Below are 23,559 nucleotides of genomic sequence, written 5' to 3'. Positions count from 1 at the left end.
AAATAAAAATAGCAACAAAAACATTTAAAATTGTATTCATGCTCTTTTATTCAGAAATAGCATCTGTTCTCTCAAATAACACAGGCCAAATAGTTACCAGGAAAAGAAAGGGAATGACTTTTAAGGGTCAGAAGGCCACTGTGGCTGGTTTGTGAGCTTCTTTCATATGGGAGGCAACAAAGCATCATACTGTGAGGATCAGGGAAGAGACAAAGAGCTGAAGATAAGAACAGGGAACCTGGAGGAGAGAAACAAAGATAAAATAAAAGTGCACAGTCCACCATGCCTCAAAAAGGCATGCATTTCAGTCCATTCTATAAGGGTGGTTCCCCTCACTGAGGCTTTTCTTGTTTTTATCTTCCCTACCCATGCTTTGTCTAGGACACGCTATCATGAAACTTGCAGTTCACACGGTTGAATTGGAACAACGCTGGCAGAGGAGTAGCAGAAGGAGGCCGTGTGGATGGGGGAAAGTGAGAACAGGAGGACCCAGTGTGGCAGCTGAGCCCGGGCAGGAACCACCTGGACTCACTGACTCTCAGGGCCTCCGAGTGGCGGGGCTGACTTACAGACCATATGCTCTAAACTCAAAATCAGGGCAGGAGGAAGCCTCCTCACAATGTTACTATCATGCATTTGTCACTTTTATATTAACATTTGAAAACCCAGCGGCAAAAGACACTAAAAAGGATCACACTGAGAAATGACATCTGATTTCTCCTTTCAAATTAAAGTTTTGCATCAAAACACATTTTCACTGAGAATAAAATGGAGTCATTTTGACAATGTTTCTTCCTTTTGTGTGTTTAGATAAATTACAAAGCTGATTCAGGCCAAAGGCAAATGAAGAGAAGTTGATTGAAATAAACAAAAGACATTCTAAAAATGGTTTGAAAGTTAAGAAATGCATCTTACAGATTTGGTGAATTTCTTTAGTGCTAAATGGGTACAGTGGTATCAACTCTTTGCAACCCACAGACTGTAGGCTACCAGGTCCCTCTGCCCTTGGGATTATTCAGGCAAGAATACTGGAGTGGGTTGCCATGCCCTCCTCCAGGGGATCTTCTGAACCCAGGAATCGAACCTGCATCTCTTGCATTGGCAGATGAGTTCTTTACCACTAGCGCCACCTGGGAAGCCCAAATTTCAGTAGAAATTACTTTATTCCATCTTAGATACCAACATTCTGCAAGTCATATGAATCCATAGTGCTGAAAGGAACAATTTAACAAAAATCCTATGTAAGAACTTGGAAGAACATCATGCAGCTGAGTACATGGAAGGTCCAAGCACTCATCAGAATTGATTAAAGAGATTATTTTCCTAGATCTAGATGCTTAGATTTTTAACAAAGATGTACCAAATTAACCAGTACAGTAAAATCAGGGGTGAAGGTAAGAGCACTCAGGTAAGTGGTTCAGTTCAGTTCAGTTCAGTTCAGTCGCTCAGTCATGTCCAACTCTTTATGACCCCATGGACTGCAGCATTCCAGGCTTCCATGTCCATCACCAATGCCCAGAGTCCACCCAAACCCATGTCCATTGAGTCGGTGATGCCATCTAACCATCTCATTCTCTGTCATCCCCTTCTCCTCCTGCCCTCAATCTTTCCCAGAATCAGGGAACTGAAAGGTCGGGGCATGCCCCGGGAAAGTGCCACAAGGCAAATTCCGGAGGCTGGCTAAACTTCTGGGGACCGACCCCCTGCAGCCTGGCCCAATCAGGTACCGACCAGGAGCCCTCGGACACTGACCGCCGCTGTAGCCCGCGCTTTCTTCCTTATATGAAAAGACCTGGCTTGGACGCCGGCCCTGGCTATAAAACCCCTCCCCACCCCTCATACCTCGCAGACTCCCTTTGTCTCCTCACTCACCCGCCCCCGGGAGTTCTGCCCGAGAGCGACCGCTCAATAAAGGCCTTTACCACCGGTCCTTAGAGGCGGCTTTTTTCCTCCTGCGGCGTTTTTCTAACAGGAACGAGTCAGCTCTTTGCATCAGGTGGCCAAAGTATTGAGTTTCAGTTTCAGCATCCTTCCTTGCAATGAACACCCAGGACTGATTTCCTTTAGGATGGACTGGTTGGATCTCCTTGCAGTCCAAGGGACTCTCAAGAGTCTTCTCCAACATCATAGTTCAAAAGCATCAATTTTTCAGTGCTCAGATTTCTTTATAGTCCAACTCTCACATCATTACATGACTATTGGAAAAACCATAGGCTTGACTAGACGGACTTTTGTTGACAAAGTTGTCTCTGCTTTTTAATATGCTGTCTAGGTTGGTCATAACTTTTCTTCCAAGGAGCAAGCGTCTTTTAATTTCATGGCTGCAGTCACCATCTGCAGTGATTTTGGAGCCCAAGATAAGAAAGTCTGCCACTGTTTCCATTGCTTCCCCATCTATTTGCCATGAAGTCATGGGACCGGATGCCATGATTTTAGATCCTATTAGTACACTAGTTAAGCATCTGAGAGTCCAGATGTAACAGGGAAAAAGAAACCTGACTCCACATTAGGCCTATTTCATGAACTTTAACTCTTGGGCTCTATTCCCTGTGCTTAGTCACGCTGGTCCGGCATCTTTTGCAAAATAATATTGCCTATAGCTTGAAATATAGAGGATAGCCTATTCTCAGGGCTTGACCTTTAAAGGTATAACACATTTCCTTTTATGTTGTTGTTGTTGTCTAGTTGCTTGGCTGTGTCCAGCTCTTTGCGACCCCATGGACTTTCGCATGCCAGGCCTCCCTGTCCCTCACCATCTCCCGAAGCTTGCCCAAGTTCATGTTCAATGCCTTGGTGATGCGATCCAGCCATCTCATCCTCTGATGCCCTCTTCTCCTTCTGTCCTCAATCTTTTCCAGCATCAGGGAATTTTCCAATGAGCTGTCTGTTCAAATCAGATGATCAAAATACTGAAGCATCAGCTTCAGCATCAGTCCCTCCAGTGAATATTTGGGGTTGATCTCCCTTAAGAGTGACTGGTTTGATCTCCTTGCAGTTCAAGAGACTCTCAGGAGTCTTCTCCAGCACCACAATTCAAAGGCATCAGTTCTTCAGCGCTCTGCCTTCTTTACTGTCCAGCTCTCATAACCGTACGTGACCACTGGGAAGACTGCAGCTTTGACTATATGGACCTTGGTCGGCAGAGTAGTGTCTCTGGTCTTCAACACTCTGTCTAGGTTTGTCATCACTTTCATACCAAGAAGCAATCATCTCCTGGTTTCATGGCTGCCCACTGTCTGCAGTGATTCTGAGCCCAAGAAGAGGAGCTCTGTCACTGCTTCCACCTTTTCCCTTCTATCTGCCATGAGTAAGGGGGCTGATGCCATGGTCTTAGTTTTTTAATATTTCATCTTAAGCCGGCTCTTTCACTCTCCTCCTTCACCCTCATCAAGAGGCTCTTTAGTTCCTCTTTGCTTCCTGTCATTAGAGTGGTATCATCTGCATATCTGAGGTTGTTGATGTTTCTCCTGCCTATCTTGATTCCAGCTTGTCATTCATCCAGCATTTTGCCCAGCATTTCTCATGATGTGTTCAGCATATAGATTAAACAGACAGGGTGGCAGCAGACAGCCCTGACACCCCTTTCTGGATCTTGAACCAATCAGTTGTTCCATAATGGGTTCTAAGTGTTGCTTCTTGATTCGCATACAGGTTTCTCAGGAGACAGGTAAGATGGTCTGGTATTTCCATCTCTTTAAGAGCTTTCCACGGCTTGCCATGATCCACACAGCCAAAGGCGTTAGTGTAGTCAATGAAACAGAGATGGATGTTTTTCTGAAATCCCCTAGCTTTCTCTATGATCCAGTGAATGTTGGCAATTTGCTCTCTAGTTCCTCTTCCTTTTCTAAACTCAGCTTGGACACCTGGAAGTTCTTGGTTTGCGTAATGTTGAAGCCTAGCACATAGTGTGACCTTCTTAGCATGGGAGATGAGTGCAATTATCCCATGGTCAGCACATTCTTTGGTACCACCCTTCTTGGGAATTGGGATGAGGATTGACCTTTTCCAGTCCTGTGGCCCCTGCTGGGTCTTCCACATTTGCTGACATGATGAATGAAAAACCTTGATGGCATCATCCTTTAGGGATTTGAATAGTTCTGCTGGCATTTCATTGCATCCACTAGCTTTATTAATAGCAGTGCTTCTTAAGGCCCACTTGACTTTGCACTCCAGAAAGTCTGGTTCTGGGTGACTAACCACCCACCTTTTATATTAAGATAAAAAGTTGTAGAACAGATAATAATAGTCATCTTATTGGAGATTCACAGGAACATCATGACGTGACCTCTGTGGATAGCTACAAGAACGAAGGACTCCCACACCCAGGAGTCTGCAACAACTCACCCTGCCCTCCCTCATCATGCCTGTAAAAGTGCTTCGCTGAAACCCGTTGAGGAGTTCAGTCTCGTCAGGCCCTGTAATAAACGTTCTCTGCCCCAAACGCCAGCATCTAGGTTGGCTTGGCTTCACCATGTGTCAGACACGTGAACTTGTGCTCACTAACACGGAGGCACGGAGTGGTGAGGTAACATTTTCAGTGTCCCGTGGTTTAGCAAAGAAAAGAGCAACGTTAGAGCTACACAACCCAGTCCTGAAACGCTTGCTCTCAGCCCCCACACCAAGCGGCGAGAACCGAGGTGAAATCCAGAATATTTAGTTCTAATCCAAATACTGCAATTGCATATGGTGAGGTCCCGGGGGGGAGAAAAACAGTGTGATCTGTTGAAGACACAGGGAAGCACTGAAATCCTGGGAGGAATATGGATGGACTATGTTTGGTTTTTTTTTTTTTAAGACTTCACATTTCCCAGATAAGCAGAGGTGATGTTATCTGTCAAAGTTCAGAGTGTCACTCCCCTGGGAGAAACACACCCTGACAGCCTAAGGCAAACTGAAATCTCTACAAGACTAGCATCATGAAAGCTAAGTGATTATACCCAGGAATAACATCCTTGAATAATTTGTGACCAAGCAGAAGTTAAAAACAAAAATTAAGAACATAAAAAAAAAATTTCCCTAAAAACTTATTTGAGCAGTTTGTATTAGGTTACACCAGGTTACCTTTGATATTTACTTTGATAGAAAGAACTCATGATGAAAAATGCTCTAGCTTAAAACTAGAGTAATAATCAGGATGTAGGGCTGTTGGTCATCCTGGTTCACCTAGAACTTTCATAATTTTAACCCAAAATGCTACATCCTAGGAAACGTTTGAGTCCAAACAAACTGAAATGATTTTCCTAGGGCAGGTAATCCCAGTTTTAAAACTGAAAGTCCTGCTCCCAGAGAACCTAACAGTCCTGGACAAACCAGGCGGTTGGTCATTTTATCACGGTAATACATTAAATTCCTATCATAATTATCATGAATTGAATCTCAAAAAAGGGAATTTACATGGTTAAAATTTATTGACAGAAAGACATTTAAAATGAGGAAGAAAGAAGTCAGTACTGTATTCAGTACTGTACTGAATACAGTGTACTATAAAAACATTGAATATATATCATGAACTTAACACATTGTGCAACAAAAATGAATACATGTTGGAGCTATCAAATGATCTCATAAGTGGTATCACAGAATGCTAATGCACACCATCTATCTTACTGGCATGTTATTTTCAATAATACTATAATTATCATAAATGTTTTCATTCAAAAATAAATCAATAAATATTTTTAAAAGTAGCATGAAATGTGGTAAAAGTGATAATCAGGACAATAAAATATTGCACATTTTAAAGTTTTATTTGATTTTCTTGGCAGAAAGAAAACTATATGATAATAGAATGAACATACCTAGACTAAGTGCAGAGATGTGTTGAATTTACTCTTTGGAATGAGAATATTTCAAGATTCAGGTGTCAAATACTTTTAAACAGATGTTTCATAGGAAAGATTTTTAAATGGTACCACTTAATCATTTTACATTGTTTTTAGGTTACCCAAAAGATTTGCACGTAAAGTCAACACTGCAGATTTACTGATTTATAACACTGCTGCATGTGCAAGAAGAATCACTGAACACTGAGTAATTTAATGTTAGCCACATCTGGGTATCAGTGAACTGTATAGTGAACAGAAAGTGCTCTGGATAAAGTGTGTTACTTATGTCATTTAGCCTGGTCTCCATTAAAAAGCTATCAGGTTCACAACAACTAGCAGAGTAAGAAGAAACACTGGAAGAACAGACAAAACTTCCCAACCCGGTCTTCATCGGGCCAAGGAAGTGCCATTTAAATTCCCATGAGACACAGAACTGTTAGCTTTGTTCCCAGCGCTCATCTAGCAAAATTTCTCTACCTCATTTTTTAAAAGGTATTTGGATTGTTAAGCAAAATGCTGCACTAAAGCCAAGCATAATACCCTTTCAATTAAAGAGAAAAACTGATTACTTATCATTTAAACCCAGAGCATGACCAAACAGGCATAAAAAAGTGGTTTCTGGAAAACAGCATTTTTAAAACAAGTATTAAAAGTGTTTTCCTTGTTTTGAAATACTGCCGGCTAAGCCACGAGTATTTGCTGAAGTCACTGTCTTTGACAAGCTGCACTAAAAGGGAAAACGTGGCAGAAGGAGAGGAGAAAGAAGAGAAGGGGCCGGATCAGCCTAAGGGAGGCATTCCTCCAAACTCCCACCTCACCGAAGGGTCTTCAGTGAAGAAGCAGTACACCAGGAGTATCTCAATGGGCGTCTGAGCGAAACGAGAGACTGTGGCTCAGTCTAGGATCTACGTGGATCTGCATGGATCAGTCTGATCCACTGATCTATGTGGCTCAGGCTCAGAATGGAGGCAACAACACGAAGGCCGCCTCGCAGTTAAAGGAAGCGGATCCGTACCCAGGAGCTCTGCGGCAGCGGTCAGGAGCCCCAGGCAGTGGAGACAGCAGTATCCCGGCGGCTCAAGGATGGGTGACTAGAGACAGCGACCACAAACTGTTCCAGCAAAAAGGCATGGGAGATCCACGAGAGCAGAAGCAGAAATGAAAGAGTCCGATAAAACGGATCCACTTCCCCAGTCTTTGACACCGAGGAGTAAAAAGATACGCTGCCAGCCCATGTAGGGTGCCCACAAGGACATTCTGGCACGAGCCTCGCCTCCACCTTGAGCATGTAAAACAACGCGTATGAAATTCAGTGGTGTTCAGGGGTTAGAGAAAAGGATTCAGATAAACCCTAGGAACTGAACCAAATGAGGACCACGGAAGTAAAAGGGAATGGATGTAGGAGGAGAAAGTACTCAACTGTTCTTAAGAATAAACGACAGAAGAATGCAGATAATAATCATTTTTCTCCAGAGCAGAGCATGGTTAATCAACCAAAAGACTACATTCTAAAGCATCCTGCAAACTCAGACCACCAAGTGTGGGTCCAATGAGAGTAATCACTGGAACAAGTCTTCTGTATATGAAGTGATCCAGGAGGAAAAGCAAGAACATCATATCAGATGACACAAGTATTGTGAGAAAGTCACAAACCCTGGGAAGGGAATAGTGGGAAATACTTGAATAAGAAAGAAAAAAAAAAGTAGTACTGCTACAAACATCAGGGTGTATAGAATAGGGAGTTGAATTTCCCTGGATTTCTTAAGCACTACCCAATAGCAAGGGACTTCTCCACTGGCTCAGCAGTAAAGAATCTGCCTGCCAATGCAGATATGGGTTTGATACCTGGGTTGGAAAGATTCCCTGAAGAAGGAAATGACAACCTGCTCCAGTATTCTTGCCTGGGAAATCCCAAGGACAGAGGAGCCTGGTGCGCTACAGTTCATGGGGTCATGAAAGAGTCAGACATGACTTGGCTACTAAACAACAACCAATAGCCTAGTGCTGAACTGGGATGTATAAAGACAACAGGATGACTAATGCACACGAAAGATGTTTTCTCAACTGAATACAAACATCCAAATGAGACAGACTGCATCAGTGGTAGGCTTCTTGAATCACTGGGGAGGCTTTATAAATTATTGGCTACATTCATGATCCCTGGAATCTAACAGCCTTCCTTCGAATCCTTCCTATCTGCCCGCCCTTGGACTTGCTACCCAACTGCTCGTCACCTCAGTTTCTTCATCATTGAAACAGGGATAATGGTAGCACCTGTTCCACATAGTTGTTCTCAAGGACTAAGTGAGATAAGACACATAGATCAGCTGGAATGGAGCCGGGAGCACAATTAACATCAGCAGATGTTAGTAGTGTTGTCATTGTTGTCATTATCATCATAATTTAGAGACGGAAGTGAATCTTATACCACTAAAGCAGGGTTCCAAACACATTTTTATTTACTTACCTGAGAGCTTAATCAATCAAAAGTTTGGTGAAACTAGCCATACATGGGAATTTAATCCTAATTCTTTTGGCTGCAACCGAAAAAGAAATAGTTAATATTGTGACATTAAGAACTTCATATCTTATTAATAAATGATTAGCGTCATTAGATACCAACACGTTAAGCAAATAAATGTATGTCCAAGACTCTAAAGTTAAGTATGTTTCTTAAATGTACCCTGCAGTGACGGATATTATCATTATCGGTTCTATCATAACAACAGTTATAATACATATGATCAGGCATGATCCTATGGATGAAGACTCCAAATTATAATCAAATTATTTTATCTTTCATTTCAACAATGTCTCACAATTTATGTAGAGGTCTATGGAGGTTTTGGGCTCTCACAATGATGCTAACAAAATGATTATAGAAGATCCCTATGCAGAACGTGGAGATGTGCCAGAAATGGACCAAAGAGCAGAGCTATTGCCAAACATAGCCAAAAACCTCCAAGGATGTCAATACAACTGCTGTGAATCATGAATGGAGCTGTCTAAAATGATTAATAACAATACAAGCTTTCTATTTGGCCACAACCCAAGCAACAGAAAGAATATAAGACAGGTAACAAGCAGGCAACTTCCCTGGTGGCTCAGACGGTAAAGCGTCTGCCTGCAATGCGGGAAACCTGTGTTCGAGCCTTGGGTCGGGAAGATCCCCTGGAGAAGGAAATGGCAACCCACCCCAGTACTCTTGCCTGGAAAATCCCATGGATGGAGGAGCCTGGTGGGCTACAGTCCATGGAGTCGCAAAGAGTCGGACACGACTGAACGACTTTACTTTCACTTTTCACTTTGTCAGAGGCAGGTGGAATGCTAACCACAGAAAATGTCACCTTCCTAACACTGGGCCTGATAGCATCACACCCTAGTTTTAACATCCCCAAAAGCTTCTTAACTTGTATATATTAAGTTTAGAACTTCTTATCATGGCATCCATTGTCCTTAGCTACCTGTTTCCAGTCTACCATTCCAGGCAAATTTTCCATCATTCTCCTTTAGTTCAAAAGTCTGTTAGTCACTCAGTCATGTCCAACTCTTTGCAACCCCGTGGACTATATAATGTGCCAGGCTCCTCTGTCCACGGGATTTTCCAGGCAAAAATACTGGAGTGGGTAGCCATTCTCTTCTCCAGAGCATCTTCCCCAGCCAAGCACTGAACCCAGGTCTCCTGCATTGCAGGCATATTCTTTACATCTGAGCCACCAGGGAACCAATCGCCCCCCCTCTGCCCCCTTTATAATTCAAAGTATACCTTGAATCCCAGTCCCATCAGTCAGGCTTAGCATATAACTGTGAATCCCATGAAAGCACAGGCAGTAAGCTGTATGCTTTCATGTGGTTCAACCTAACACACAACATGAAAAGGGGACTTATGTTAATTTTTCTTCAAATCTAAGGTAATTATATTCCAAGATTCATAGGGAGACTAAATAGACTACTAAATGACTTTGGCTTTAAAAAGCATTTACTAGAGTATACTGTTTCAGGAATTGAGCTTTTGCTGGATATATTCCATTGGCTCCTCCAGTTCCCTCCAAGTTTCCCACTCTTTTCTGAGACTGGGAGACTAATTCACACTGATCACATCAGCTGGCTTCCTTGTCCTTGGGCTCTTCACTGTATCTAGCCTCTGGGGGTTCCTGGCAGGAGACCAGAATATCATTTTAGGGGCTCAACACGCATGTTATGAGAGTACTGAAAAGGAGATGTCCACTGAATTCAGACTTATAAATGAGAAGCCATAACCTTTGTGGGAAGGTTGAAGAAACAGGATATTCAGCTGGGAAAATTAACATTTCCTTGAGGTTAAAATGTCTGTCTTCCAATACTGAAGAATTCCTTGTGGGAAACAAAATATAGTCTTTGCTGGCAGAATTAAAAGCAGTAAATATAAACTTTCAGCTGTATTTCAGTTTCTTATAGAAATATGTTTAAATAGGAGAAACATGACTCCATGTCTCCCACATTTGCTGGTGTTAAGTAGAGGTTAGATCACCACCTCTCAGAGGTACTAGCAAAAGATTTATTGGATTGGGTAAAAATACTGAACAAGAATTGGCCTTAGATACTTCCAGTTTGCGCATTCTATAAGGAACCCCACTGGCTGGACCCAAACTCATATTTCACTGTTTGAGGGTCATGAGACTGTGGACAATTTACTTCGCTAAAAACCTCGGGCTTCCCCAGCGGTTCAGTGGGAAATAATCCGCCTGCCAATGCAGGCAATGTGGTTTCTATCCCTGGGTTAGCAAGATACCCTGCAGAAGGCAATGACAACCTATTCCAGTATTCTTGCCTGGGAAACCCCACGGACCCTGGCAGGCTACAGCCCATGTGACCACAAAAAGTGCTGGACACAACTCGGCGACTAAACAACACAACAACTGCAAACCTCAGTTCTCTGTCTGAGGATGGGCCATCCGTTTTAGAGCTGCTGAATTAAATGGTTAGTGTCCACAGGGTACTTACTGTCTCCCATGCTATCTATGTTAAAAATTCGTCATTATTATTAACCTGCAGTCATCATGAGTGTCTTTCTTTGCAATACAGTAAGGTTGTTATCTAGTCATGATAGAGTTTTTAAAAAAGTTTTTCTTTGTGTTACTAAAATAGAGTTAGTTGAGGGTCTTAAATTATTGTTCTACAGAAAAGAGACTATAAAGGTTTATGTAATCCTTTCATAACAAGCTATTTCCTTGAGCGTGAGTCATTCGGGTCCAATTCTTAATACTGCTATGAAACCCCAGTGATGTGTTAATATTTCTCTGCTGGAAAAGCCCATAAAGAGGCATAGTTTGTCTTCCAGAACTTCACTCTTGTAAAGAATCAAAAGTCTAAATCTTTTCACTAAAAAAAGACATTGTCCAGAAGTCAATATATGCATCCTTAGAAGTTACTATAAAGACCCAATTTAAGAAGGAACATCCAGACATCTGTATAGCTTCAGAATGAAAATGAACTCTCCTGTCTCAGACTTGACTTGTCTGAGTCTATGAAAGATCACAGACTTGGGTCAAACACTATTTTTTTTAAAACACCACATCATGCAAGAGATGTGAGCTTGCAATCATCAAATCAAGGAACTAAATTAAAATCCTGATTCTCACAACTGGGTTGGCTGTGGTTCTCCAGTTTCCTAACTCTATTAACATGCTGTAGTCTGCAGTGTCCCAGAGCAGAACAAGGCTTCAAACCAAGGAGTCCACTGTGGCTGACTACCATTCAGAGAACAGAAGTCACTGCCATTCATTTTAGAAGGGACAAAGCAGAAAGCTTTTTGGGTTATACATTCCAAATGCATACTAGGAGCAGGAAGTATTTGGGAACTCTATAACTTCCTCTCAATTTTGCTATGAACCTATAGTTGCTCTAATAAAAATAGTCTTTAAAAATATAAAACACAGAGGCATTGGCCAACTGTGAGGAATGAGAGTCAGAGAGGAATTGAACTAGTCCTTGTGATGATGGAAAGACATGCTGAGTGTGGAAAGCTCTTTGTCATGATTTACTGTAAAGGGGATTAGAATTGTGATGCCAAATTGGGCGGGGGGTGGGGGAGAGGGGAGTTGAGAGGGAAGGAAAGAAATACTAGGAAAGAATCAGTTCTAATGAGATGGATGAAACTGGAGCCCATTATACAGAGTGAAGTAAGCCAGAAAGATAAAGACCAATACAGTATACTAACGCATATATATGGAATTTAGAAAGATGGTAACGATAACCCTATATGCAAAACAGAAAAAGAGACACAGATGTACAGAACAGACTTTTGGATTCTGTGGGAGAAGGCGAGGGTGGGATGTTTCGAGAGAACAGCATTGAAACATGTACATTATCTAGGGTGAAACAGATCACCAGCCCAGGTTGGATGCATGAGACAAGCGCTCGGGCCTGGTGCACTGGGAAGACCCAGAGGGATCGGGTGGAAAGGGAGGTGGGAGGGGGGATCGGGACAGGAAATACATGTAAATCCATGGCTGATTCATGTCAATGTATGACAAAAACCACTACAATATTGTAAAGTAATTAGCCTCCAACTAATAAAAATAAATGGAAAAAATAAATAAAATGAAGGCTTCACTTTTTTTTAAAAAAAAGAAATACTAGGAAAGAGACTGTTGGTTTTGTGTGATTTAATACATTGTATAGACACACACACACACACACACACCTCTTTTAGTAGAGAAAAAGGAGATAATTAAAGGAGAGAGATTATTGAGAAATGGGGATGGAGATGCAATTCAGAACACAGAACCAAATTTCATCTTCCCCGGTTTTTGGAACACTTCCACTGTCACCCTGGGAAGAGAATGCAACAAGCTTCTACCTTCTTTTCAATTTTCACTCCATTTCTAGCTGCTCCAAAATTATTCAGAGATTCAGAGATGAACTCTTCGAAAAACTTCTCATTCAGACGCCAGCACACAGTGTGGGAAGTTCTCCACACGTTTCATTATCATTTCTATTGCTGAGGTGAGGTGATATTTAAAAATGATTTTTACATAGAAACTGCTGTAATCACTTTTGAGAATTATTCAGAGTATCCTGCTTCTCCATTTCCCCCCACCCTTGTATCTTGGTTCCCAGAACTTTCCCTCAAGCCAGTGAAGCCTGGAGACACTGAAGTCATACCCAGGCTGTCTGCATGTGTCCACTTGAGACCCCAACTGCTTTTGAGAAATGACACTCAAATCTCTTTGCCATTAATCAGAGATAGAATTATCACTGAGATCTAAACAAATTTCTCTATCTCTGAGCCCCAGGTGAAGAGTTGGAGACTGTTCATATCAACTGCCTCCAGGGAAGAAAAATAATGAGGAAGGCAATCTGAATGACTGAACATTACTGAACAAGCACTTGTTAGGATAATAATTGTCAGCCTTGGCAGATTCGACTGGGAGGAAAATTGATGATAGTAGCTCAGCACAACTGTTCCAACCAAACCAACAGTGGGGCGGGCAGCAGGGGACCTGCTAAGTGGAATAAACAAATGGCCACCAAGAGGAAAAAGTCAAAGGAAAATATCCACTTGGGTTGCAACTCAAAGCACCAAAACACATTTTTGCAGACCAGATAAAACTTTTCTAAAACTGCTCACTTTTGCTGCCATTTCATTAACCATATGTTTTCAGGACTATTTTTCCTATCTTTGTGTTCTAGAATAATCCATTGAGATACTCTCTAAAAAAAAAGAATGCCTTGACAGTCCGTTACTACATATGTTCATATAAAAAGGATGCTGTGGATTGAATCAAATTCCTTTTAAGGTAGTTTGCTGGCATTTAATCAACATGGACGACCCCAGCCATTTCCCCCTACCTTTCCATCTGCATTGCTCAGAGAACTACCAAGGAAGGAAAGCAATTTCCTGCTCTTCTTCCAGTGACGCTTTCTTCTCTCATTTTCATTCACATAAGCAATGGCAAATACCTTGAGATTTACTGAATTAGTTACTTTTAATACTGAAGAAATCCATCATCTGTTGATTAATTCATTCAAGACAAGTTATATTCCACTTGTTATGGGTAGAGTTGAGTTGTCCTCAAGTCAGAATTTTATTTGGAGCAGTTGTAAAAGAGTCAATAACAGGTACTTTTCTAAATTAAATTTTACTGGGATAAGTAATTTATTTTATGGAAAAGTTTTAAGGCTTATCTCATAAAAACAAAGGAAATGTTGAACTAAGGAAAATTTTACAATAGATGATATTATATGAGATCCAACAGGTAATTGGGAAATATAAGTATATATTAGATTATAAAACTTTGGGGGGATAAGAACAATTACTAAAATTCATATTAATTCTCATGAAAACAAAATTAAAGAATTTGAAGTATAAGTTATAACTGGGCTACAAATTAACAGTTCACCTGATTTCTCTATGCCATTAGTAAGACTTCTGACTTTTGATTAAATCATTAGATAGATATAAGCCACATAATTTTTCCAAGTAACTAAGCAAATTTTAATGACAAATTCTCGGGTCAAATCTAATTCTAAAATTCTATTATTCTATTGAATATTATATATTTAATAAACTATGTCTATATAAAATCCAGAAATTCTATTAGTTCATTACAATGTAATATAATATAGTATAATATAACATACATTTATATAAACTACATAAAAACAACCCAAACTTGTGAGCATTTCTCCAACTCTTTGCAACCCCATGGACTATACAGTCCATGGAATTCTCCAGGCCACAATATGGAAGTGGGTAGCCTTTCCCTTCTCCAAGGGATCTCCAGGGGATGAAACCCAGGTCTCCCACATTGCAGGCAGATTCTTTACCAGCTGAGCCACAAGGAAAGCCAAAGAATACTGGAGTGGGTAAGCCATCCCTTCTCCAGCATATCTTCCTGACCCAGGAATCACACCAGAGTCTCCCACATTGCAGGTGGATTCTTTACCAACTGAGCTATCAGTGAAGCCCATCATATAATACACTGTTATATTAACCACACAAAAACAACCCAAAATGGTGACTATTTCCTCCTTTCACAGCGTATCCAGTTTTCTGACTCCAATAAAGAGAGATAAAATACACGAGGTGTGAGTTTAGGAGCTCTCCATTACAGACTATGGCAAAGAGCACAAGCTGAAATTCCATCTAGGGCCCGTACATGAGAACGTAAGTAGGGGAAATACATCCCAGGTAGAATTGGTCTGAGTTTTGGGAACCATGGTACACTGCAAGGTACCTGCCCTCTGGAGGCCATCCAGATTAGAATGAAGTTTAAAAAATTCTGGCCAAAACAAAACAATCAAATGCTCACATCTACAGACGAAATTTAGCCAGTGCATTTTGAAAGTCTTAATTCAAATTCCTGTTCTACAGCATGTCACGTTTTGCCATGATAATGCTGTGTACAAAACCAAAGAAAACTCAGTGGACTGAATGAATAAAGAAGATATGGGAGACTCCCCTGATATTCCAGTAGTGAAGAATCTACCTTGCAATGCAGGGGATGTGGGTTCAATCCCTGGTTGGGGAACTAAGATCCCACACGCAATGTGGCAACTAAACCCATGCAATTACTGAGCCTGCGTGCTGTGACGAGAGAGTCCACCTGCTGCAACTAGGGCATCTGCCTGCTGTAACTAGACAGTCTGCCTGCTGCAACGAGGGCATCTGAGGGCTACAACGAAAGATCCTGCGAGCCGCAACTAAGACCTGACTCAGCCAAATAACTCAATGAATAAACATTTTTTAAAAAGAAGATGTGATATATACATACAATTGGAATATTATCCAGCTGGTGAAAAGAATGAAATAATGCCAGCTGCCATAACATGGATGGACCTAGAGATTATCATACAAAGTGAAGCAAGCAAAGACAAACATCATATGATATTGCTGATATGTGGATCTGAAAAAATGAAAGAAAACAATGTATATACAAATCAGAAACAGACCCACTGACATAGAAAACACATCAAAGGGGAGGCAGTGGAGGAAAAATTAGGAGTTTGGGACACTGCTATATATAAAATAGATAAACAACAAGGACTTATATTTTGGAATAACCTATAAGGGAAAAGGATCTGAAAAAGGATAGATAGATTATACATATAGCTAGATTGATAGACATAACTGACTCACTTTGCTTATACCTGCAACTAACACAACATTCTAAATCAACTACACAACACACACATACACACACACACATACACACACACACACACACAAGCTCAGGGGGTACAATAGCTGTCATTTCCTTCTCAAGCTCACGTTTGAATAGATGGGAATCAGCTCATCTCAGTGGGTTGGCTGGGCTCATCTACAGCTTGCAGGCTCCATTCAGACCAGCTCCACGGGTCTCCTGGTGGGACCCAGGCAGAGTGGGAAACAGCCACTCAGGACAGAAAGACAAACGAGTAAGGTTGCTCTACTCACCATGAAGCTGAGGCAGAGATGGGAAGTAAAACACAGAGCAATGATGCACTGAATCCAATAATTTAGCCAACCACCTCTGAGTATTTGGTGTGTGATGCTGGGCAAGGTATTTGTGGTGACATCTCAGGCTCTAGACATTTACAGTGTGTGTGTGCCTGCATGCAGGCTAAGCTGCTTCAGTCGTGTCCAACTCCTGGCAACCCTATTGACTGTAGCCCAGCAGGCTCCTCTGTCCATGGGATTCTCCAGGAACACTGGAGTGGGTTGCCTTGCCCTCCTCCAGGGGATCTTCCTGACCCAGGGATCGAACCTGAGTCTCTCATGTCTGCTGCATTAGCAGGCAAGTCCTTTACCCTTAGCACCACCTGGGAAGTCCCAGAGATACACAGACCTGGCTGAATTCCAGCCAAGCCATTCATCAGCTGCATGACACTGGGCAGGTTCATTAAATTCTCTCAACTGAAGCTCATTCTTTCTTTTTTAAACTCGAGTTACAAATTTCATTTTACCCAACATGTCAAAAACAGTATCATTTCAACATGGAATCTTTATAAAATAGTCATAAAATGTCTTACTTTTTTTTGGTGCCAAGACTTTGAAATCCAGTGTGTATTTCATACTTAAAATGGCTTGGTTGGTTGGTTGTTTTGGCCACACGGCATGGCATGAGGGATTGTAATCCAACCCAGGGATCCAAACTGGGCCTCCTGCAGTAAGTGTGGCGTCTCAACCACTGAACCACCAGGGATGTCCCCCGGTGTTTAGCATTTAAAGACATGTTCTTCCCACCTACTGCTTATGAGATAGGATTAATACCTATCTCACAGTTTCTATGCAGTAAATCACATAATCAAGTGACCAGCATTGTTCCTGGGACACAGCAAACCATTCAAAATGATATGTTAGACCACATCATCAACTGCTTTGGAAAAGGACTTGGAATAGGAAAATCAGTATTTTGTTTTTATTATATCAACTAATACTACCATCTCATTCAGTTCAGTTCAGTTCAGTCACTCAGTCGTGTCCGACTCTTTGCGACCCCATGAATCGCAGCACGCCAGGCCTCCCTGTCCATCACCAACTCCCGGAGTTGATTCAAACTCATGTCCATCAAGTCGGTGATGCCAACCAACCATCTCATCCTTTGTCATCCCCTTCTCCTCCTGCCCCCAATCCCCCCCAGCATCAGGGTCTTTTCCAATAAGTCAACTCTTTGCATGAGGTGGCCAAAGTATTGGAGTTTCAGCTTCAGCATCAGTCCTCCCAATGAACACCCAGGACTGATCTCCTTTAGGATGGACAGGTTGGATCTCCTTGCAGTCCAAGGGACTCTCAAGAGTCTTCTCCAACACCACAGTTCAAAAGCATCAATTCTTCGGTGCTCAGCTTTCTTCACAGTCCAACTCTCACATCCATACATGACCACTGGAAAAACCATAGCCTCGACTAGACGGACCTTTGTTGGCAAAGTAATGTCTCTGCTTTTTAATATGCTATCTAGGTTGGTCATAACTTTGCTTCCAAGGAGTAAGCATCTTTTAATTTCATGGCTGCAGTCACTATCTGCAGTGATTTTGGAGCCCCCCAAAATAAACTGACACTGTTTCCACTGTTTCCCCATCTATTTCCCATGAAGTGATGGGACCAGATGCCACGATCTTAGTTTTCTGAATGTTGAGCTTTAAGCCAACTTTTTCACTTTCTCCTCTTTCACTTTCATTACTTAAAAGCAAATGCAAATTGCTCCAAAGCATTTTTTAAACCCAATTTACCTTATCGAATCGCCACAGCCTGGAAACACCAGATTGGCAAATCATTATATCAGCTGAAATTAAGACTGGTGGAACAAAAAATGCATTAACCTCACGGTTTCCCTCTGCCAAGCCTGGCATTTTGGCCATATTCTTGTTTATTCCACTCAAACAGTATAATTGAAAATGAATGAAAAGGCGAAGGAAGGTAGGAAGAGAGGGAAGGCAGGGGAGGGGAGGAGACCAAGCTAAAATCAACCGTGGATTATGCAGGACCCTTAGACAGCACCACAGGGGCTGACGGAGTCTGAACAGAACTGTACTTTGGTTGAAAGACAGCTGCTTTCTTACATTCCTGTAATCCATGTTTTGAGAATTAAACCTATGGCGCCGTATCATCCACTTTCTCGTCAGTCAAGACAAACTGTATTAGACTGCACACTTTTCATTTCAAAAAGAGACAAGAGTCCATGAGGCTTAACTGAAGGATAAGAAATGGGTGGAGAACTGATACAGGCGCCTTTCAAGCAGCTGCCTTGGATTATCAACAGTCCCCTGTGACCTGAGCCCTCAGGACTCAAGACTCAGGCAGCAACTCTCCTGAACTCCTGACCTGGCAGAACGGTTTGGCTCCCTCCCCTCCACACGACCGACGGCGGTCTCCTGTCCGGGTGGGATGATGGATGTGCCAGGCAGTGAGGCTGTGGTCCCACCCCTGACGGGCCGGGGCATCCGAGGCAGAGAGCTTCTGGGGGAAGCAGGTGAGCGCTGCCATAGTATCTCAGGCCTGCACGCTCGTCCGAGAGTTCTCATCATGAAACAATCTGAGTGACGACACACGGCAAATGGGACTGTTCCATGTGTTTTCTTTACATTTCTAAACACTTTGTTTTAAAATATTTCATTGCAGACCTACCCTATTTCACATCTGTGGTGTGTTTTATGAACTTCCGAAAGCCAGCCTGAAATCGTAACCTTCACGCCTCCTTTCCTTTGTGCGTTGGGTTGAGGCCCTGTGGGTTGCCTGGTGACTGTTGCCAGGCGACCACTGGACCACTGCCCACCTCCAGGGCAGGAAGTTCGGTGTCTCCCCTGAAGGCCAGCCCTTGCCTTAGAACATCTCTTTCAGGGATGCGGATCTGCAGGAATATCGTTGAGCCCACAGGAGTTTCAGCTTAATCGCTCCTAAACCTCCTGCTAGCTCTAATTCAAGGAGAAGGAAAAGAACACCCATGTGACCCCTCACCGAGGGGACAGGCAAGCTGCCAGGACGTCACTCGCTGCCGTGGCTCAGGAGCGAACGCCTCAGAAGTCAGTCTCCAAGCGCGCTCTGCGCTCCTCGGGGGTGACCGCCCTGCCAGCCAGCACTGAACGCTCATGAACAACAACAGAACGTCTCGCTTACGTAACAGGAGTGCGTGTGCGTGCGTGTGCGTGCGTGCGTGCGTGTGCGTAAGAGAAGGGGAAAGGCGGGAGGAAGGGAAGGACAGAGGGAGATGAGACACACACGGGGTGTGTAGGTGCGAGTGGGGCTGTGAGCGGGAACCAGGGGCTGAGGGCTGTTTGTTTTCTAAAAAGAAAGAGAAAGTGAGAGTTGCTCAGTCAAGTCCGACTCTTTGTGACCCCGTGGACTATACAGTCCAGGGAATTCTCCAGGCCAGAACACTGGAGTGGGTCGCGAGTGGGTCGCCTCTCCCTCCTCCAGGGGATCTTCCCCACCCAGGGATCGAACGCAGGTCTCCTGAATTGCAGGTGGATTCTTTACCAGCTGAGCCACCAAAGAAGCGCTTTTTTTCTGAACATGGGCATTAACCTGCCGTAGGTGCTGGGAAGACTTTCCTCCATCAAACAAGGCACTGAAGTAAGAGAAAGGTCATGGCGTCCCTTTCTTGCGCAAAGCCAGAGAAATGTCCTTTGTGGGAGGGCTGTGGGGGCGGGCTGGGCAAGAACCATTTGCTAGCCTTTTCTCGGGGATGTCAGTTCAGAGATGGTTTTGCACAGAGCTGACAATCTGGGGCTGCAGCCCCTAAAAACCACTGATCAGTTTCTGGGAAGGTCTTTTGCTCTTCCAACAGGAATGGGGACTCCATTTGGAGACCATTTATAAATTCTCAAGATCATAGATGTTGTAAATGTTGTTCATTCACTGCTATATCCCTGGCCACAAACACCCATAATAAGTGTTCAACAAATATTTATTGGAAAAGTGAATGATACTGACTAAATTCAAAGAGAACTTCACTCTATTATTAACATATACTCTATATTCCATAACTAAGTAAATAGAGTGATATTATTGAGGGGGAAAGGGTAGGCAAGCCTTTTACTAAAGGGAAAATTAAACCATTACTTGATCAATAAGTTTTAATTTTGTAAATTGTATTTCCTCTCAGACAGAGAAAATGCACAGTGATATGCTGCATACTCTAGAAAATTCTAAGAAATTTCATGTTTTAGCTTCATTTATATTTTGAAAACTTATTTGAACAAAGAATTTCACTTTCATTTGAAACATTTTAACATCCAGGGAAACTACTGATCTTAGAGCATGATGAAATAAAGTTTGGAATATTTAAACTAAAGGTAGATACATAACATAACAGTAGATTAGTATTTGGTTAGTACTGTTCAATCAGAAAATAAGAGAAAATCTAGTAAGAAAAGCTATCCACTTGAGAAAGTTTACAAAAAGACTGACTGTTAATTAAAGAAGAGCATTTTGAGGTCCACTTCTAATTGCTTCATTATTTTGGCTCCTACAATACAGAAAAAGCTATCAAAAGAAATTTAACATTGATAACAAACTTCACTTCATACCAAATTAGAATTAAGTAGTGATATATTTATTAAATAGTTTTATATAAATTTATATGAACTAAAATCATGGGTATTTAATGGCTTTATTGATTTCCATTCAATGAGTGCAGTATTAATGTGGCTAAGGCTTGGGTAATGGGAAAAGTTAGTTTAATAATTTGATAGTTGTAAAGAATGGTTTCTCAAAATAATTGAACCTATTTTATTTTCTATTGAAGTGTAGTTGATTTACAATATTATGCTAGTTTCTGATGTACAACCAAGTGATCCAGCTATACATAGAGTCTTTTCATGGTCTTTTCCATCATGGTTTATTATAGGATATTAAATACAGTTCTTTGTGCTGTTTTCTGAAATTTCTTCAAGGAGACCACGGTGTCTGAAAACATTCCAGCCGTGAGCATAAACTATAGAGAATGGCAGTCATTTCTGTATTAACTGAATGATGTCATGAGGTCAGAGCCTCGGGTTACCCTTCACCCTTTATTTCTCTCCAGTACAAACCTCAGTCTGACCACTCAACCCGCTGTCATGATCCCACTGATTCTGAGACACTGTCATCTCTGTAGCCTGCAGCCATCTTCCAGCTGGGAGTCCTGCTAGACCTCCTACCCAGCTAGAGTTCATTCTCCAAAGAGAAGCTAGAGTCTGGTTTCAATACACATGAAACCAGGGTCTCCAATCCCTGGTCCACAGACTGGAGCTGGTCTGTCGCCAGTTAGGAAGGGGAGGCGCAGCAGGCGGTGGGTGAGTGAGTGACGTTTCATCCGAGCTGACAGCTGCTCCCGTTGCTCACGTACCACCCGAGCTCCATCCGTCAGATCTGGGGGGCCCTGGACTCTCAGAGGGGCACAAACCCTACCATGAAGTCTGCATGCAAGAGACCTGGGTCGTGCACACTTAAGGGAATCATCCTGAAAGCATCCCGCCTCCACCTCCTGGTCCATGGAAAAATGGCCTCCCATGAAACTGGTCCCTGGGGCCAAAAAGGTTGGGGACCGCTGCATTAGGCCACATCATTCTCTTGTTCTCAAGTCTCCCTTGGCTTATATAGTGTGTGTGCTAAGTTGCTTCTGTCGTGTCTGACTCTTTGTAACCCAATGGACATAAAGAATAAATTTATAGTTACCAAAGAGGGAAGGGGGCAGAGGAGGGATAAATTAAGAGCTTGGGATTAGGAGATACACTTCAGTTCAGTTCAGTTGTGTCCGACTCTTTGTGAATCCATAAACCGCAGCATGCCAGGCCTCCCTGTCCATCACCAACACCTGGAGTTTACCCAAACTCATGTCCATTGAGTCAGTGATGCAAACCATTATATATAAAACAGATAATCAACAAGGTCCTACTGGATAGCACAAAGAACTGTATTTAATATCCTATAATAAACCATGATGGAAAAGACCATGAAAAGACTCTATGTATAGCTGGATCACTTGGTTGTACATCAGAAACTAGCATAATATTGTAAATCAACTACACTTCAATAGAAAATAAGAAAATAGGTTCAATTATAAGGGGCCCGATTTGCGGTGAAAATTTTGAAAATAAAGTATACATTTACTTTAACATATTTAACGTCATGGTGGTTTTAAAAGATGTCTACAAGCTCTCCGTTACTCACCTGCCTCCCACCCCAAAGCACAGTCCGTCCCCCCTGCCCCTAACGTGCTGTGTGCGACCCGCAAGACCAGGTCCCTGGAAACCCTGCAGCTCCTCCGGCTCCTCGCAGCTGCCACATGGCGAGATCACAAGGGGCGCTTCGGGGGCGTCCATGTGCAAGTAAGCGCGGCCGCCAGCCAACGGTCAGAGCGGGTCCTCCAGCCCTGGTCGAGCCTGTCAGTGACTGCCCTCCATTTATCATCACTCCTTTCCCGTTGTCATGATGCTATTAATAGCCTCCACGCTGTCCCTGAATGTCTCAGCACCAAGCCAGGGAGGAACCCTGAACCAGGATCACCCAACTAAGCCACTCCCACGACCCACACAAAATGACATGAGAAGATGACTTTATTTATCCACAGTTTGGGGGTGACTTCTTACCCAACAATGTATAACTAACACAGACATATACCTGTTTTTTCACTAAAAGATGGTATTCTTGAAGCAGTTACTGATACGCAGTTATGGATAATTTATTTAACCTCTCTGAACCTCCATTTTTTCGCCTACATAATGAGAATGATATTATCTCCCACACTAATTTACTGTGAAGATTAAACAGTCCATCATATTTCCACAATGATGTAAATTTTACATCATATGTCCACAATGATTAAAAAAAAAAAAAACCTGCATCATATGTACATTCTTTCTACTTCTAGGTAAAAAGGGTATAATATTTGGAAAGCCCACTAAAGCCCATGAACATTTATACAGTCCCTCAAAGTGGTCAGACTGAAAATAGTAGTGGAAGGATCATGTATCTGTAGGCAAGTCTATGTTCAGATGCCCTTTCGAGGCTGAAGGAACTGTGTCCAGCTGCTGGGCCAGCCACCACCAACAGCCCTGAGCTCGACCTTCTCCTGGGATTAGGCTCAGCTGAAGAAAACTGCCCTCCCTGACCCCACGCCCCCTTTCTGGGGCAGCCAGCATCATGTTTCGCTTAGATGTCCAGCTCTCTGACTCCAGATCAGGACACTTCTGAAGAGCGTCCCAGCTCCCATGCGCCCCACGGGAGGCTGAGGCCTTGGCTGTGACTGCAAAACCACCCAGCGTTTCCTCTGCCCAAGAGTTAGCCATC

General features: G+C 42.6%; 1 protein-coding gene and 1 long non-coding RNA gene across 2 annotated transcripts in view; both read right to left on the bottom strand.

The window, feature by feature from the left end:
* The window catches only part of ZNF385D (zinc finger protein 385D), a 921,658-nt gene that overhangs the window by 631,243 nt on the left and 266,856 nt on the right, over positions 1-23,559 (bottom strand). The gene's annotated exons all lie outside the window — the stretch shown is intronic.
* Positions 13-22,661, bottom strand: LOC122432309. Its single transcript, XR_006266802.1, has 3 exons — positions 22,441-22,661; positions 8,293-8,362; positions 13-238 (listed from the first exon to the last, which is right to left on the bottom strand). It is a non-coding gene; the product is annotated as an uncharacterized LOC122432309 (long non-coding RNA).

The sequence above is a fragment of the Cervus canadensis genome, chromosome 31 (assembly GCF_019320065.1).
Source record: "Cervus canadensis isolate Bull #8, Minnesota chromosome 31, ASM1932006v1, whole genome shotgun sequence".
NCBI lineage: Eukaryota > Metazoa > Chordata > Mammalia > Artiodactyla > Cervidae > Cervus > Cervus canadensis.
The sequence above is the reverse complement of the archived record's forward strand: the minus strand, read 5'-3'. Positions and strand labels throughout refer to the sequence as shown.